The sequence below is a fragment of the Magnolia sinica genome, chromosome 8 (genome assembly GCF_029962835.1).
Source record: "Magnolia sinica isolate HGM2019 chromosome 8, MsV1, whole genome shotgun sequence".
NCBI classification, from domain to species: Eukaryota; Viridiplantae; Streptophyta; class Magnoliopsida; order Magnoliales; family Magnoliaceae; genus Magnolia; species Magnolia sinica.
In genome coordinates, this window is record NC_080580.1 from 53,642,544 (window position 1) to 53,662,243 (window position 19,700).

A 19,700-nucleotide genomic window follows, 5' to 3' on the forward strand; every position below is an offset into this window, starting at 1 on the left:
TAGGTGTGGTTTTTTAAAGCACCGAACCACTATAACTCCTTGTGCCATGTGGTGAATGCTTTATTCTTTTTTGTGGTGAATGTTATTTATTTCATTCTTGTGGTGAATGCTGTAATTATTTTCTCTTCTTTTGCTAGTTTGAAAATTTGATTTTAAAGATATTCGTGAAATAAGGTTGTCCTGCCTAATATTTTAGGTGAAGGTTGTCATATGAATTATTTGTAATCAAAGTTTCAATGCTTGGGTGATTGAGATTTTGTATTCTTTAGATATTTCACTTTTATTTTAATTATTTGGCATTGTCTTATTCACCACCCTCTAGGACATCGATAGCTCACCTTTTTACATAGTATCAATGGCTTCTAATCCTAAGTTCGGTGTTGAAAAATATTCTGGAGAAAATAACTTTAAACTATGGAAGGTCAAGATGACCAGTCTCTTAGTTCAATAAAGATTGAATGATGAACTCCTTGAGAAGAGACCGAAATTTATGACAGATGATTAATGGAACAAGATAGATAAGATATCAAGAACCTCTATCCAATTGTGCCTAACGTATGAGGTCCTTTATAATGTCATGAGCGAGAAAAGTGCAATAAGTACATGGGCGAAATTATAGGAAATCTATGCGAAGAAATCTCTTAAAAATTGTATATACTTGAAGCTTCAATTGTTCAAAATGAAGATAGTAAAGGGAGGTGATGTTGAGGCCCACATAAAAACTTTTAAAAGATGATTTATAAATTGTTGGATGTAGAGGAAACAATGAAAGATGAGGATCGGGCATGCATTATATTAAATTCTCTCCTAACTTCGTATGAGTTATTCAAGAACTCGTTGCGCACCGGTAGATCGACCCTTAGTGTCGATACCATTATCTCAGCCCTTTATGGAAAGGCGATGAGTAAAAAAAGCAGTGATGTTGGCACCTCTATTGATGCATTGGTTACGAGGGGGTGAAATTCTAAGCAAGATAGTAGATCTTCTTGATCAATATCCAAATCCAAGGGCAAAGGCAAAGAAAAGTTGGAGTGTTGGAACTGTTGGATGTCTGTGCACATAAAGAAGGAATGTACAAATCCTAAAGCAAGAAGAGAGAACTCGGAGGCTTCTTTCAGGGAAACCAACTTTGTTAAGTCTGATGAAGGTACGAGTGGAAGTGATGTGTTGTAAGTGTCCATGGTCGGACACTTATACGATATAGGAAGGATGAGTGGATTTTGGATACTGGGGCATCATATCATATGACTCCTCATCGGAGTTGGTTCACTGGTTATAGAGAGTGCGATGGTGGCCAGGTATTTATAGCCAATGACAATGCATGTAATGTGGTGGGTGTTGGATTAGTGTGCATCAATATGTTTCATGTCATTGAGTGTACCTTGATTGAGGTGAGATACATTACTGATATGAGAAAGAGCATGATATCTCTTGGAGCACTCGAGGCACTTGGGTGCAGATTCATCGATTTTGATTGTGTCATTAAAGTTTCAAAGGGGGCACTCATTATCATGAAGGCATAAAGGAACGAAAATCTTTATAGGTTGATCGGGAGTAATTCATTGGGTGGAGTTGCAATGTCTATATCGGATTCCATGTCTGCACGTATGTGGGATGCACGTCTGGGTCACATGAGCGAACGAGGCATGAAGGTACTTTCTGGATGTTGTTTAATTTTAATTTTTTTAAAGTTTTGATTTAAATATATGTGAGCATTATATATGTAGTAAACATTCAAGGTTATCTTTTAAATATGTAAAACATGTATGTATAGGGATTGGCGCTCGTGGTTTCCGATGGAGGGTCGTCATGGTTTGTCATGTTCATTGATAAACTACTCTAAGAAAGTGTGGATTTATTTTATGAAAAATAAATCCGATGTTTTCACCAACCTCAAGTAGTGGAAGGCAATTATTGAAAAACAGTTAAGGCGAAAGGTAAAGGTACTAAGGAAAGATAATAACGGGGAATTTACTTTAACTGAATTTAATCAATACTGTAAGAATAAAGGGATTGTGAGGCACAACATGATGCGCCACACACTAGAGTAAAATGGTGTGGTTGAGCGAATGAATTAGGCTCTCTTGGAGAGGGCCCGGTGTATGATTAGTAATATTAGGTAGGGTAAGGAATTGTGGACTGAAGCATTAATACGGCCTGTTACTTGGTAAATCAGTCCCCTTCTACGATCATTGATTGTAAAAATTCAAAGGAAGTATGGAGTGGTCAGCAGGTAGACTACTCAGGATTGCGTATGTTTAGTTGTAAATCTTACTCTCATGTATTGTCAGTTGAGAGAGATAAGCTAGAACAAATGGCCAAAAAATACATCTTCGTTGGCTATGGTGGTGGTGTGAAGGGGTATAAGTTGTATGACCAGGTCATATGAAAAATCATCATTAGCCGTGACGTCAAATTTGATGAAGGATCCTTGTTCCGTAAGGATGAGCACGAGGAACCAGAAAAGTTGACTTTAGATATTTAAGTAGACACGGATAACACTCAAGCTAATATAGATATGTAGACAGACATACAAGAGTAGGTGGAGCAAACATCTATGAGAAGGAATTCACCGTGGGATTGTAAGTTACTGACGGGATACATAGATGACTCAAATATCGCATATGCCCTCATTACAGATGAGAGGGATCTGTCTACTATTCTAGAGGTTCCTGATGAGACTGATGCAAAAAAGTGAAAAGTAGCGATGGACGAAGAGATGAACTTCTTATATAAGAGCGAGATATGGGAGCTGGTGGAGTTACCCGTTGGCTAAAAGCAATCGAATGCAAGTGGATCTTCAAGAAGAAATAGGATAAGTACATAGCAAGGTTGGTAGCAAAGGGATACGCGTTGACTACATTGAGATATTTGTGCTGGTTGTGAAGCAAGTATCTATCAGATTTGTGTTAGTGTTGGTTACCCAATACGATTTTGAACTGGAACAAACGGATATGAAGACTGCCTTCTTGCATGGAAAATTGGAAGAGCAGATCTATATGAATCAATTAAAGGGATTCAAAATAAAAGGGGCAAAGAACAAGGTTTGTAGTTTAAAGAGGTCGTCGTATGGCTTGAAATAACCACCTATGCAGTGGTAGAAAAAGTTTGATTCTTTTATGGTGAGTCATAAGTTTACTAAGAGTTAATATGATCATTGTGTGTTGAGGCATAAAATGAGTGAGAGGAAAGAAGAAATCAGTAGCCGTTGTGCAGAAAATAGTTGAAATCAGCTGTTGTGCAGAAATCAACCGTTGTGCAGAAAATATTTGAACTCAGCCATTGGGCATAAATTAGCATTGAGAAACAAATTAGTGCACAAAGAGGAGTGCACAAAGGAGCCCACACAAAGAGGAGCGCACAACAAAGTTCGCACAAAGGGGGAGTGGTGTTGACATGGCACATTCACGCATGTGAGAGGGCTATAAATACCCCTCGACCCCTCTAAAGGGGTCATTTGCAACCAATCGAAAACAAACGAACCGAGGAGAGAAGAAGGCAAAGCTCGTCGTTCGTTGTGCGGAACAGCCTTTTTACGGTGCACAACACTCTCTGCGCACAAAGACCTTCAGCGCGCAAAGGTCTTCAGCACGCAAAGGTCTTCAGCACGCAAAGGTCTTCAGTGCACAAAGGGGCTCCAGCACACAAAGCCTTAAGCGTGGAAAGGTCTTCAACGTGCAAAGGTCTTCAGCGCATGAAGGGGCTCCAACGCACAAAGCCTTCAGCACACAAAGGGGCTCCAATGCACAAAGGGGCTCCAACGCACAAAGGGTTCCAGTACACAAAGCCTCTAGCGCACAAAAGGCTTAACGACAATGGCTTTCTTCAGTTCATAATGGCCTCCGGCAAGATAATTAATATAATCTAATATTTGCTTCATAATACAATTTACTTATATTCTATTTTGGAATCAAAAGAGAATGGGATGTAAAAGAACTCGGAATGAATGAATAAATAAAGTGATTATCTTCTTCATTTTCTTCTGTTAATTATAAAGTGAATAAATTTCCCCAAATAAAATCCATTTGTTTCTTGTCGAAACAAAATGGCAACTCCACTGGGGACATGCTTTTTTCACTTGAATATTAACTTGAGAATCGCAAGGGAGATAATCGCAACTGTTTAGCGCCTTCGAGGTGCCAAAATGGCGACTCTTAACGGGAACATCCTACCTTTCATCTCCAAAATAGAATACGACTTAATAAAAGTATTAATTTTATTTTTTGTTTTTCTTCTTTTCTTTTTTTTTTTTGTTGTTGTTAGAAGAAGAAGGAGGAGAACAGAGAGGAAAGAATACTACAACCAATCAAGCAATATCAATCATTCAAGGAAAAGTGGTTTTCTACTTCACTGCGACAGGGTTTATCGTGGAGTATGCCGATAAACAAACTGGGGGTAGCAAAGATAAAGTAGTGTGAGCTAACAAACAGAATCACGAACAGCTGTTACAGTAGTAACTACTTCACCAGTAGCACAGGAAGAAAGAGATGAATGGATCGTCGTCACTCGCAGGAGGACAAGGACTCAGGGTGTAACTGCGGTGAAAACAAATTCACCACTAACAAGAGTCAGGGGATCGATAACGCATAATATTGCCAGGAGGAAACCTGAACTCGCTCCCCCTGCAACATATCCCAGGCGAACAGTTCCGCATTTAGCGTCGTGCGACTTCCCGGCTTTGACCACCCGGAGGGTCAGATGGACGAGAGAGCAAAAAGGTAAGGTGTTATTAATAGGCTCACTAATGACCATATCACCTTGATCAATCAGTAGCACTGGAAGTGTCTAGAAGTCGAAAGAAACCCCATCCTCTCCTCTCTTCATAAGCCCTATTACGTCGACGTACTCTCGCCCCACTCTAACGACAACTTCGTCAAAGAGTGGAGAAGCTGCAGTACATATGGCCGGGACAAATCAAGATGATATGCTGACTACAGAAGATCGTTTGAATGCAATGGTGGAAGCGCAAGGAACACTAATGGAAGAATGCATAAATCTCAAAGAGGCTTTAGCAACGCTTGCACACAATGTAGCCCAAATAGTGGCTCCACTAATGATGGGCATGATGAACGGACAAGAAAACCAACCCGAAGGTTTTTAACCACAAGGGACAGTATCACAAGGGCCTGTCCCATCTGCGAGAACCGTAACACAAGATGAAGTGAGACAAATTGTCGAAGAAGCCGTCAGAATAGAAAGAGAACGTGAAAATACTGGCCGTTTCAGGTTCCGAACGCCGTACCCAAGAGAGGTAGAAGATATCCCGATTCTAGCCAACTTTAAGCATTCAGATTTTCAAAAGTTTAATGAGGAGGGATCACCAGAAGAACACTTAATGCACTTTATTACTAGTATGGGGAATTTTTCTACGATACCGTAGTATTGCTTACGATTGTTCGGGTCATCACTGACACACAAGGCATTTCGATGGTACTCCAGTTTAGCCCCAGGGTCGATATGTACTTGGGAACAAATGCAGGATGCCTTTATGTTAAACTTCTTCTCTTCAGAGCGTGATGTTAGTATTATGGAATTGGACTCCGTGCAACAGAGAGAAGGAGAGCCAATGGAAAAGTTTATAGACAGATGGAAAACATTGGGAGCGTCATGTAGATAGCTGCAAGAAGAAAAAGAAAAAGTTAAAATGTGTCTGAATTCTATGGAGACAGGGATCGCATTTGGACTCACCAGCGCTGACATCAGAACTTTTCGTGACCTGGCCACCAAGGCTCATGCTTTGGAATTGATGACCCGCAAGATGCCAGCGTTTCACCATGAGACGGCTAGGAGAGTGCCCAGCAAAATGGCTGTAAATACCATCGATCGTGATAAGAGAAGCAAAGATACAAGGGACTCAAGGGAAAAGAGGCTGAAACGAAAAGAAGAATAGAACCAATCAAGAAATAGATACAGTGGAAAGAGGTCCAGGATGCTCAATTCTCATGAAGGGTTTGCGTTCGACAAGGAAGATGTCATTCCTATGATGAACCAACTATTAAAAGCCGGTATGATTGAATTACCAGAACCCAAGCACCCTGAAGATGTGACAAAAACCAGAGAAAGAGATTTTTGCCACTATCATCGCCTGGTGGGACATCCGACGGAGAATTGTTATACATTGAAGTGCATAATACAACAGATGATAGACAGGGGTGAAATAGTAATTGGAAAAGACAAGGAAAGGGGTATAATGGCAACAGTGAATATGTTTACGATCCGAGAAAGGGGCCGCAAAATGAGAAAGGAAGAGGACCGCAAGATGACAAAGAAGGTGGCAGTGATTACTTGCAATCAGGAAGGAATATAACAATCCTTACGAAGAAAAAAGTAGGGATTGTAAGGAGAGAAGTCATTGAAAAGCAGAATGATGATGACAAGAAAGAAAAAAAGAGTGAGACGGCGAAAGTGACTTATGATGTAGTGAGTCATTTAAAGGGCATACCGGCTCGATTAAGGGTCTATGATGTGCTTAAGTTGTCAGAGGAATTTCAGCAGAGCTTGGTCCAAGCATTGTCCAATCACGATGTCAGAGAAAATTTATTGGCATAACTAGAACATGAAGAGCACGATGAGTAAGAAAACTGCATGCTAGTCATTTTCTTTTCTGATGATGATTTTATTTACAAGGCAGAGCATAACAGGCCGCTAATGATAGAAGGCCATATCTGTGGGAAGAAGGTCAAGCGGGTTATGATAAATAATGGGTCTATGGTGAACCTCTTACCACTCTCAATGTTGAGTAAATTAGGTTATCGTCATTCTGACTTACGCCTTAGTGGAATGATGATATAGGGCTTCAATCAAGATGGGCAGTGTGCACTTGGTAAAATTACAGTAACGTTAGAAATAGAAGAGTTGATTACTGATGTCGTGTGGCACGTTATAAATGCCATGATGACATATAATCTTCTCCTAGGAAGGTCATGGATCCATCAATACAGCATCGTACCCTCTACGCTGCATTAATGCTTCAAATACTGTAAAGATAGAATATAGCATAAAGTGATGGCTGATGCAAAGCCATATACAGAGGTTGAATCCTTCTTTGTGGATGCTAGTTATTATAAAGGTTTCGCCAAAGATGAAAGAAGAATGATGAAAGCAAAGTTGAAATCAAGCATGTATCGTGATCTGAAAATGCAAGAGCAGATGCTTTGACCATCTTCGCAGCGGCTCTATCCTACCCAAATCGAAGCCCTCTCCAAGTAACTATAGAAAAAAGAAGATTTTTGTTGTCTTCAAAAGTCATCAATGAAACTATGGAGACACTTCCTATATCATGTTTGAAGGTAACAACTAATGATTGGCGTCAGCCTTTTATCGTTTATCTCAAATATAATGTCCTGCCAGAAGATCTAGCGCAGTGACAACAAATTAAGCAACGGTTAAGCAGATTCATCATATTCAGCGAAGTACTGTACAGAAAATCTTACAATGGAATGCTGCTACGCTGCTTAGACAAACAAGAAGCAAGCCAGACATTGTAAGAAGCACACTCTAGAGAATGTGGGGCACATCAAGCTGGCCGAAATTTATTCCATAGAATACATCGAATGGGGTATTATTGGCCTACCATGTTCCAGGATTCGATAGATTATGCAAAGCGGTGTCATGAATGCCAAATTCACGGAGACGTTATACACGCTCCTCCAGAAGAGTTGTATCAGTTGGTTGCCTCTTGGCCCTTCTTAGCCTGGAGACTTGACGTCATTCGTCCTATAAATCTACCTTCATCTAAAGGAAGTACTATATCTTGGCAGCGACAGATTATTTCTCCAAATGGGCAGAAGCAGTGGTATTACGCAATGTTAAAGAGAGGGATGTGGTCAATTTCATCCGGCACGCGATAATATACTGTCATGGTATTCCAAAGAAGATTGTTACAGATAATGGCACTCCCTTTAAAAATAAAGGCATGAAAAAGCTGTGTCAGAAATTCATCATTCATCATTCGTTTTCAACCCCTTACTATCCACCGGCCAATGGATTAGCAGAGGCGTTCAATAAAATGATAGTCAAGATACTGAAAAAGACAGTGACCGGGAGCAAACGTGATTGGGATGAAAAGTTAGAAGAAGCATTGTGGGCATACAGAACTACCTATCGGACAGCAACAAGAGCAACACCGTATTCACTACTCTATGGTGTAGAAGCAGTAATCTCGATTGAAATACAAATAGCGTAACTCAGAGTGGCAATACATCAGTCCATAACAGATGACAAAAATGTAAAAATAAGGCCGAAAGAGTTGGATTTGCTTGATGAGAAATGCCTGACGGCCCAATAGTGATTGCAATCATATCAGGCAAGGGTATCGGCCACCTTTGATAAATGAGTTAAATATCGCTCTTTCAATAAAGGGGATATGGTGCTGATGTTGAAAAGACCTATAGTGGTCACTCACTGAACAGGGAGCAAATTCGAGCCTAAATGGGACGGGCCAAACATAATCAAAGAAGTGTACTCCAATGGCGCATACATAGTTGTGGATCAAGATAGACATGGTATCAGTATGCCGGTCAATGCTCGCTTTATTAAAAGATATCGTCCCTAAAAACACTATTGATTTTGATCCAGAATATTATCAGATAATGATTCTGTATCAAAAAGGGGCAAGAATAACCAAGATCACAGCTATGTATGATCAGATGAATGAATAAAGAAGAAATTTGTAAGCATATCAAGATTATGTACCAACAAGCATTACACGAAGAAAGTGCCCATCGTCATCATTAAGCAAGTTCTACAAAATTCTATTGAAATTGGTATCATCACCAAGTTGATATATTATAAACAACACATATGATTATTGTTGAAGATATTACCAGAAGCGGTGACGTATTATCAATCTTAGGCAGATATGTCTATCATCCTCGCAACAACGATGGCCACCTACAATTATCTTTCAAGGCAGCCTAGCCAAGCCCTGAAATGGCCAACTATGCTTAAGGCCTATCATTTTCCCCATTCGGGCAGCGGCGAGAAGCCCTTGGCCCTGAAAAGCCTGCGAAGGCCATCGTACGCATAGCCATGTGGGCAGTTGATGAAGCTAGTGACTAAAAGCTTAAAAGACCAAAAAGTCCTCAACTGCTAGTCACGCGTGAGACCAATGCCGTTTGTATAGCTTTCCAGCAGTGTCACGGGGAACGGAGGAAAATGCCCTCCCATGAACGGGCTTGACCTTGCAGACGAAGAAAAAGCGGGCCGCAGTGTGAGCTCTTTGGCCATGTCCATAGATTGGCCAACCATGCGTAAGAACCCCCAAATCATTGGCTTAATTTCAGTACTAACTCATGAGGAATGGCTTAAACCTACTCATTGATGGACTGACGGCCCTATATTTGGTACCCCAAAGGTCACCTTGTGAGCCTCGTGAACTCTAGAGAGTTACTGCGGCTAACTCTGTGTGTAATTCCAACCGAGTTCACGGCCTCGGTAGCTTCATTGGGCCCCTTTGATGGATCGCGATTTGTGAACTCACCAGGTTGTGAAAAGTCTAGTGAAATCCTAAGAGTTACAGAGACCATCACGTGAGACCCGACTCCTGCATGAGTCTAAGAAACTGCTTACTCCACAACTCAAGAGCTTAAACTGTGTGTGAACTAACTCTACTAACTTCAAAACAAAGTAGTTCTGCCCATTGAAATAAAATGCCACATAAGGTCACCATTTAGTATATGAAAAGAAGAAGAAGAATGCAAATTCATTAAAATAATATAGTTCGTTCATATATTACATTACTAAAAGAAATAAAGAAACACATGCATCACAATATAAAATGAAATTTCTTTACAGATCTTCAGTTATGTTCAATGTTGTAATATAGCATTGTAACTCCTCTTTTAGTCGAAGTTGTACTGCAGAAGTTGTTTGCATAGCCTCTAGAATGATCTTAGCCTGATCGGGAATGTCGACCAATTCCGATTCTAAAAGAGAGGCAATTTCCTAATTTTTCATCCGTTCAGTCTTTACATGATTAATGGCCTAGATATTGGCTTCAAGTTCTTCTCTTACTTGATGAATAATCAATTCTTCTGCTTCCTTCTTACCCTTGAGCAGTAATATCTCTTTCTCAAGAAGGGTAATTTGATCATCGATAATCGCTTTATTTCTATCAGAAATTTTTAGCTTCTCATGGAGAGACTGGCTGGTAATCTCATGGATAACAAGAACGTCATCCGAACAAGAAAGTTGCTCCTTAAGTGATGCCAATTCTTTCTGACGATTGAGGATTTCCGGAGCAACAACGACACTTCGAGTGGCTTCTAAATTTTTAGTCGAATTATAGAATTCTGATAGATAGTCATAGAAGAATTGAACGTTGACATGCGCAAGGCGAGCAGAGTGAGCAAGAACAGCCAAAGCACTATCCAAGAAAGGCCATTAAGTTAGGTCTTTGAAAGCATTAATGATGACCAAGAGTGTGTTCTTGAATAATATTAACATGAGAGGCAATACTTTCTCCAATGAAAGTCCATTAAAGACTGTAGCCACTGAATTAGAGCCCTCGGAACCACTTGGGTTTGGCATGATTGTGGCTGAATAAGAAGAAAAAGAAGATTGTGAGTTTAGAAAAAGAGGATACATCAAATAAGAAAAAATATATATATGTGTATATATATATATATATATATATGTACCTTGTTCAGGAACAACGACAAGTGTAGTTTCAGTAGAGCAGGTTGGAGGAACTACATATCCTAGTTTATCTACAGTTATAGCAATGTTGAAGGAGAGTTCCTGAGCCCCTCTCGTACTAGAATCAACAGTTGTTGGGGTTGGCACATCAACAGGGTCCGAAAAGAATTCCATAACTCTGAGCCACTGGTTGCATAAAGGAAGGACGCACCATGAGAGATTTATCTACATGAGGAGGAGAATCAAGTGGTGCAGCTGTGGCTGGCAAAGTTTCATCTGTGCTGTGATGGAGAGGAGCATCTTCTGTTTCTATTAGAAGTCTTGACGATTGAGCCTCTGTCTCTATTAACATTGGCGCCCCATGAGCAATCGTGCCGATGGTCTCTACAATCCACGGAGAATATGTGGCATCGAAGGAGAAGAAGATGTTCGCTCCAGGGGAACATTCATATTCTCCATAGTCAAGTTGCTCCTCTTCTAAAGAATCCATTATGGTTGGGGGAGGAACATTTGGATCTGTGGGAATATCATGAAGCGGAGATTTAGCCCTAACATCTCCTCCTTCCCCAACGTCTACTTCAACATCAGTATTTGCATCGAGCAAAGCATCTCCTTCGTCAGTCAAAGTTGTAGAAGAAGATAGATCGTCACTATCAGTGTTAGCTGAATATTCTGAAGAACTGTCTTCCACCGATATGGTCTATTTTTCTTTATAAATAGTATTTACCAGAAGAAGACATGTACTTCGAACCAGAGAAGGAGCTGGTTGGACAAAAGCAGCGGGAGATAATGAATTAGCACGAGATCAGGTCATAGGAGGCGTAGTAGCTTGATTTGCGGTAGGAGAAGTTGAGGTTTTAGTGTGACGAGCTACTGGAGAGATTGCAACTGTTGAGGGGCCTATGGTAGTGCAAACAATATTGGAAGGATCAGCGATGATCATAGGTTATGTGATAGCAGGGGCGGTAGAAGTACCATGAATAGGTTGATCTCCTCTTTTGGGAGTTGGAGAAGGCAGAGTACCACCCATAGTCTCAAACTCCTTATGAGGAGCAGGGGGCTATATTCCTCGCTTTATCAAATCTAAAGGAGAGCCAAATGTAAACCAACCTTCCAGAGTGTTTGATGGTATTATTTCTCTGATAGGCTCTTCTAAGGAAATCTTGCGGCAGAGTTCTCTGAAAATAGCAGCTTGATCTTTCTTGTAAAAATAACCTATTCCTTGTTCCGACCTGTAGTTCTTCAAACGTGGAGGAGGAATCCAAATGGGATGGTCCACTGAAAAATAGTTGCGTACCAAATAGTAATGGTGCACCCACCATCGCATCCAAGCGTATGAGGCTATCACTCGATGGTTATATCCCGGGAGAACGAATAGGGAACCAAGGTTCCTTGTCAAAAGTTGCTTCCATATCAATGCCCAGTTATAGGGGCTAACTCTATAGCTTCACATAACCTGGGTAACATCTTCTCCTATTTGTGGCACAGTCTAGTCATATCCAAATTGCTGGCAAATCGATTGGGGTAATACGACTCTCTCCAAAATTCTACCCCTTCTCGTAAAGGAAGACTACAAGAACAGATGCATATGAAAAAGATTCGCTCGATAGGGTCCAGATTGTTGTTGTCCCCAATGTCCCTATCTTCGTCCTGATGATCTAAGTAGAAAGGAAAGAAGTCAATGGATTCCAGATTGTCAATCCTGTTTACTATCCAGTCATATATTTTCTTTATCATTTTCTACCTCTGTAAATGCCATAAAGGTAGATGATCAGGATGGACATAGGCTTTTTTTGGATCATTATATGTCCATGGAAAGTAGATGCCTAACCAACCAGAGAAATAATGCCAAGGAGTGAAAGAAGATGAGATTCCTAGTGCTGGGCTTGAGCAATGCGCCGCAGCATGTCCAAAAGCTTGGTACAGTGAGCATAATACCGGTGGAGCTAAAGAATATTTTTCTCTAACCTCTGCCATTGCGCCGGCCACGACAAACAAGGTGGGTCGAATGGAATCTGAGCCTTTTGAACTTGGAAGCACGATCAACCATTAGGCTAGGAAAGTAGCCAATTCAGTTTTGACAGTAAATTCAGCAGGGCCCCTTATCTTTTTCCGATTAGCTTCCAGTTTCAGGCCGTGACTACTAAGAAATCTGAAAAGGGGAAGAAAGAAGGATTAGCTATTTATACAAAAAATAGGTATTATATGAGAGATGAAGAAAATGATAAGGATACTAACACTAAATATCGTGAAAAGTTTGCGAGCCATGAAAGGGGAGATATCTTATGAATGTCTGGAAAATAAGACATTTCTTGAAAAAGTGCGATTGGTGAAGAAGTAATCTTGGAAATCCTGCTTGGGGCCATGTAAGCGAACTCTTCATTCGTGGGAATGTATTCGTCCAAGAAAGATGTAGCAATGGATAAGCCGACCATTTTGAATAAATCCCATAAACTGATGCTTACCTCCCCAACAGGGAGGTGGAAAGAATTTGTTGTAGAAGACCAATATTTCAGAAAACCCTTGTAGATCATTGTATCCTTATGAAAAAACTCAAAGGTAGCTTCTATGGCGTAGTAGACCTTGGCTGCAACAAGGACATCTTTATATTTCTTTAAAATTGCTTTCGTCCACGTACTATAGTATGGACGATCTGTTCAAAGACCCTGGGTTCTGAACTCTTCCTTACCCTGCAGAGAGTCATGGTGACAAAAGCGTTGTTGGATTGTTTCGAAAAAGTGGGTGGGGTATAAGTCGTGAGGATTGTAACATGGTATGAGGAAACGCATGTATGCTATCTGCCCGATTTTTTGGAACAACCCTTTCTCTGTTAGGTAGACTTCAAGGAGTTTTGACTCTTTTATTACCCAGTTTGACACGTACAGAAGCCTGTTTTGTGTCATGAAGTCAGTCGGTTTGTTCTGAATTATGGAGTGATGATGGTGAAGGAGCAAAGGAATGGTGATGGTTTCATCCTTATAAGGGTTGTGGAATTTAATCGAGTCCGGATATGATTTGATCGAATCCCAAGCGTTTTGGAAGTGCCTTTGATTATGTTCTCGGATCTTCTCTTTGAAGATTTCGTCCTTGCTTTTTCCCTTTTTCTTTTTGGAGAAGGCCATAGTAGGGGAAGTCTCGACAGCAGATAATTGGGCGACATCTGTTCGAAGGTTGGGTGTGGATTTCAGCCAATTCTCCTAGTCTGATTCTTGTCCCTCCATTGGGGGTCCTTCTATTTCTCGCATTAGAACAGCCCTTCAAATATGGTCAGATAAACACTAAATGCGATCAGTGAAATTGATGATGACAGGGGCCGGTTCATTGAAAAAGGTGGAATAATCTTCAAACCTAGGCCTTTTGAGTGTATGGGACTCAGTTGGTTGAGGATCTGAGGGACTTGCAGTGTTTACAGAAGTGTGAGGTCTCTTTGATGAGCCAGCCATCAGAACCTGCGTGGGGAGTTAGCAAAAAAATCAGAACTAAAGAGAAAGATTTGTCAAAGTTAAAAATTGGAGATAAAGCATAGGGTCGTTATGCACCAATCTTTATGTGCGAACAGATAGGGCTGTTGTGCGCTCATCTTTGTGCATAGACAGGTAGAGTTGTTATGCGCCCATCATTGTGTGCAGACAGATAGAACTGTGGTGCACCCATCTTTGTGCGCAAAGAATGATAGAATTTTTATGCACACGACTTAGTGTGCAGACTGATTGGGTCCTTGCTTCGACAGAAGTTGTGTGCAAAAAGGTTACCTGTCCTTGTGCGAAGGCTGCTGAGCACGGAAAGATGTTGTGCGCAGAAGAATATTGTGTGGGAAGGGTATTGTACGGCGCACAACGAGGTTAGCGCACAACGAGGTTAGTGCACAACGGTCTAGTTGAGAAAATAAATTGACACAGCGAGCAATAGAGGAGAATGGATTGAAAAGGCGAAGTCTTGTATTTATAGGTGAAGAATGACCTGTTGTGCATTAGCGGTTGTACACTGAACATTGTGCATAAATCAATGCACACGCACAATCTAAAGAGTGACTGTGTGTCAGGGGTTTAGTAATGCGCGCAACAGAGGAAATGGAAATAAGAGTGGTGAAATTATTTTTATTATTATTGATCCTACATTATTTTACAAGTATAAAAAGAATGCAGGATCAAGCGGGCATCTGTTGAGGCATAAAAATGAGTGAGAGGAAAGAGAAAGTAGTAACTGTTGTGCGGTAAACAGTTGAAATAAGCTGTTGTGCGGAAATCAACCGTTGTGCGAAAAACAGTTAAAATCAACCGTTGTGCGCAAATTAGCATTGACAAACAGATTACCGCAAAAAAAGGAGCACACAAAGAGGAGCGCACAAAGGAGCCCACACAAAGAGGAGCGCACAAAGGAGTCCGCACAAAGAAGAGCGCACAACAAAGCCTGCACAAAGGGGGGGTGCAGTGCTGACGTGGCACATTCACACGTGTGAGAGGGCTATAAATACCCCTCGACCCCTCTGAAGGGGTCATTAGCAACCAATCAGAAACAAGCGAACTGAGGAGAGAAGAAGGTAGAGCTCGTCGTCCGTTATGCGGAACAGCCTTTGTGCAGCACACAATACTCTCTGCGCACAAAGACCTTCAATGTGCAAAGGTCTTCAGTGCACAAAGGGGCTCCAGTGCATAAAGCCTTCAGCGTACAAAGGGGCTCCAGCACACAAAGCCTTCAGCGCACAAAGGGTTCCAGCACACAAAGCCTCTAGCGCACAAAAGGCTTAACGCACAATGGCTTTCTTCAGTTCATAATGGCCTTCAGCAAGATGCTTAATATAATCAAATATTTGCTTCATAATACAATTTACTTATATTCTATTTTGGAATCCAAGGAGAATGGGATGTAAAAGAACTTGGAATGAATGAATAAATAAAGTGATTATCTTACTCATTTTCTTCTGTTAATTATAAAGTGAATAAATTTTTCCAAACAAAACCCCTTTGTTTCTTGTCGAAACATTATGTCTATTACAAGACACTGAGTGATGGCAAGTTCATTATCTTAGTGTTGTATGTTGATAACATGTTGATCGTCAGTCATAGCATGTCTAAGATTGACTTACTGAAGACTTAGTTATCAGGGACATTTGAGATGAAAGATTTAGGGGCAACAAAAAAGGTTCTTGGCATTGATATATACAAAGACAGGAAGAGGATCAGGCTTTCGTTATCTCGGGCAGAATATCTTGAGAAGGTATTGATCAAATATGGGATATATAAGGCAAAGCTTGTCAGCATTCCCCATGCGGCTCACTTCAAGCTTTCTTCTGAACAGTATCCTAAAATCGATGAAAAAAAGAAGGATATGTCTCGTGTGCCTTATTCGAATGCGGTTGGCAGTTTGATATATGTCACGGTTTGTATAAGACTAGATATTTCACATGCATTGGGTGTTGTTAGAAAATACATGTTTAACCCCGTAAAGCGACACCGAGAAGTAATGAAATGACTACTTCGATACATTCAAAGTACACAAGATTACATCTTATCTTTTGAGAAATCATATGCCAAGTTAGTAGGTTATGTGTATTCGGATTACGCTAGCAATGTGGATATAAGAAATTTGACTTTCAATTACTCGTTTATGCTAGCGGGTGGAGTGATCAGTTGGATGTTGAAGCTTCAGTCTATGGTGGCTCTTTCCACGACTGAAATTAAGTATATGGCAGTGACGAAGGCATTTAAGAAAGGTGTTTGATTGTGGTGAATAAATCAGTTGGGGCTTCAGTAGGAGTCTATGTTGGTTATTGTGACAACGAAAGCGCGATCAATTTGGATAAAAATTTTATTTATCACTCATGTACTAAACACATTTATGTTCGTCACCATTTTATCCAACATGTGCTTAAAGAAGGAAGTGTGACTCCAGAGAAGATTCACATGAGAGTGAATCCGGTGTACATGCTCACTAAGGTGGTTCTCTTAGAGAAGTTCAAGTTTTATGTAACATCTCTGGGCTTGGCAAAGGTGTAAGAGGAAGATGGAGAATACACGAGAAGAAATGATGGAGCTATGATGCAATGTAGAATTAGAGATGAGGAAAAAGAAGCTATGAAGATTGGCTATTGAAGACATGGTGGAGATTGTTGATTGATGTCTTAAATTTGTAAAATCAATTATCTATCAATGACAGCTTGATGTTATCAAGCAAACTTTGATGCCATCGAAAAAGTTTGAGAATTTCACAATTAGTTACTTAACACTTTAGTTGTCCTGCTTGATGTCATCGATGAGCTATCGATGACAACGAAGTGACATTGAGAAAATCTAAAAAATTCATGTTCAGTCGTTGGAATGTTTTGGTGTTTTGTTCAATGCCATCAATAATCTGTTGATGCCATCAAAGTGTCATCGAAGGTGCCATCGAATGATCGTGCAAATATTACGCAGAGTTGCGTTAAGTGCAGGATTTGTTTCCTATTTCCATTGTGATTCACCTAAAGTGTGTGTGTGTGTGTGTGTGTGTGTGTGTGTGTGTGTGTGTAATCAGGAATAGGGGGATCAAAAGCTTTCTAATTCCTTCATAGGGTTTCAAGGGTGTAGCTTGGGTGAATCGAGGCTTGTTTAAATCTAGTAATCTCTATCTCTTGTACTTTTCTACTTTCATAGTGCATATATGTCACTTTGTGCCATGGTTTTTTATTGAAAGGATTTTTCCACGTTAAATTAGGAGTCTTTGTGATTGGGCTTGGTTGTGCGATTGGAATACTTTGCTTGATTCATCACTGTGTGCTTTCGTGGTCCCCCAACAAGAGAGAGGGAGGCGAATGGGAGAAGAGAAAAAGTGATTTGGAGAGAGAGAGAGAGAGAGAGAGAGAGAGAGAGAGAGAGAGAGAGATGGGGTGGGGTTTTTATAGATTCAGAGGTGGAGAGAGAGAGAGAGAGAGAGAGAGAGAGAGAGAGAGAGAGAGGATAGGTTTATTTTAAAAAATATATATTTTTTAGGGCCATTTGCTGGCGAATTCTAGCTATTGCCGGTATATGCTCCCCCCAAAATGGCAACTTTCCATTTTTTGGGGCACTCTTTGTTGTAATCAAAGGCGATGACATGTACCACTGGCGATTCTCTTATGCACCGTCAAAGTAAGTTGGCCGCCATAAAAAAAAAATAAAAAAATCACCAGCAATGGTGCCTTTTGTTGTAGTGGAAACATATTGGATTTTAAGGGCATATGCTATCAACGCCTTTTACCTAGTTTTTTGGCATGGAGATTGTGTGGAAGGGGATGAAAGAAGAGATCACCGTCTTCTTCTTATATGATAAAATCTTCAATTTTTGAGACAAAAAAAAAAATAAAAAAAATAAAAAAATCTCTGAATAGGAAAATATTATTGAGAATAATGAATAAAGTCAGTTTACGGAATAATTGACATGGATTATACATGTTCTAGGCTCTGAAATGATCTAGGCTATAAAATTCATAACTTTCCTAATATGGTAAACTTTTCTAAAAATAATAAATTATATCTAAACTAACTCAAAATTTTTCAAATGACTTAAAACAAGGACCTTAAGCATAATTAAAGTTCATCAAATTTGAAATACTCAAAAAATAATAAAATATCATAGCTTATTAGATATAACAATTTTTGACTTAAAACTCATATTTGATCCCTAAAACAATTAAATGTTGTGGAACTATTTAGGGCCAATTACCTTTGACATTGGATAAGACATAGAACTCACTGATAACTTTTCAATGATTTATTATAAGCGTGTTTTCATAAAAAAAAAAAAAAAAAAAAACATTAAGTTCTGGTCATTGGTGGATATAATTTGCATTATGCCAATTGGAGTCATGCTCACTAGCGCACCTACACATGTGTGCACCTTTGTACACGTATCATTGGCGTCTAATCTGAACGATCCATGTGATGTGGAACCCCATGAAACATCAAGGGAAAAATTTTCATCCAGATCTAAAATTCTGGTGGGCCATATCAAAGAGAAATGCAAAGCAAGGGAGGAAACTGTTTTCATTTTTCATGGCCCACCAAAGTTTTGGATCAAAGTAAAAATTGGGCCTGGTGGATTTCATGAGGTACTGCTTCACATGAACCGTTTAGATTTTGGAATCACATCACGTATGATGAGTTCTCAAAATAATTTGCATGAGTTCCATGTGAACCGGTGCGCAGATGAGCATTCTGCGGCTGCCAATGCTTCCTCAAATTTGGGTCACATGGCTTAATGTCTATTGACTTGGCCTTCGAAACAATTGTCCTTTAATTGTGTTACATAACTTTTGGCGTGTAAAATAACGTCTAGATGATGTGAAATTAGTTTCATTTAAAAGCCTGTTGCGTTAGCTTTACAATAAGTCCAAAATCAAGCAAATCGGATGCAGTTTGAACACATTCAATTGAACAAAGGTGTATATGTCTGTGACGAGATTAAGGGATATTTAAATTGCTTTTAATATTTTCTTGAAATGGATTATTAGAATCAGAGATAATATGATTCTTTTAGCTTTTCTTTTGCATAAAAAAATTATTAAAACATGCAATCTTTGAATTTTACTATATTTTGGCTATTTTGATTTTGTAAAAGAAAGGTTGAGATTTCACCTGCTTCCAGTAACTGTGGACGTGGCTTTCTTTTTTCTTTTTCCTTATTATTATTATTATTATTATTATTATTATTATTATTATTATTCTTATTACGAAGGGGTGCACAACTACGGAGTAGGTGCAGACATTACTTCCCACCATTCAATGATATCGGTGATTCTATAAAGCGTTGTCGAATTTACAATTTTCAAATAATCTATTTTCAAATGTGTGTCAGGATTCCCACGTACCATGTGATTGGATATTAGGATATGTGTGTGGGACGGGAATATCCCTGCAGCACCCGGTGGATCAAGCTCTGTGGAGCCCACTATGATGTATATGTTTTATCATGCAGTCCATCTGTCTTGCCAGCCTATTTTTATGCATGTGCCAAAATATAGGCGGATCCAAACCTCAAGTGGACCACACTATAGGAAAGAGTGGGAAAAATGATGCCCACTGTTGAAACCTTCCTAAGGCCTACTG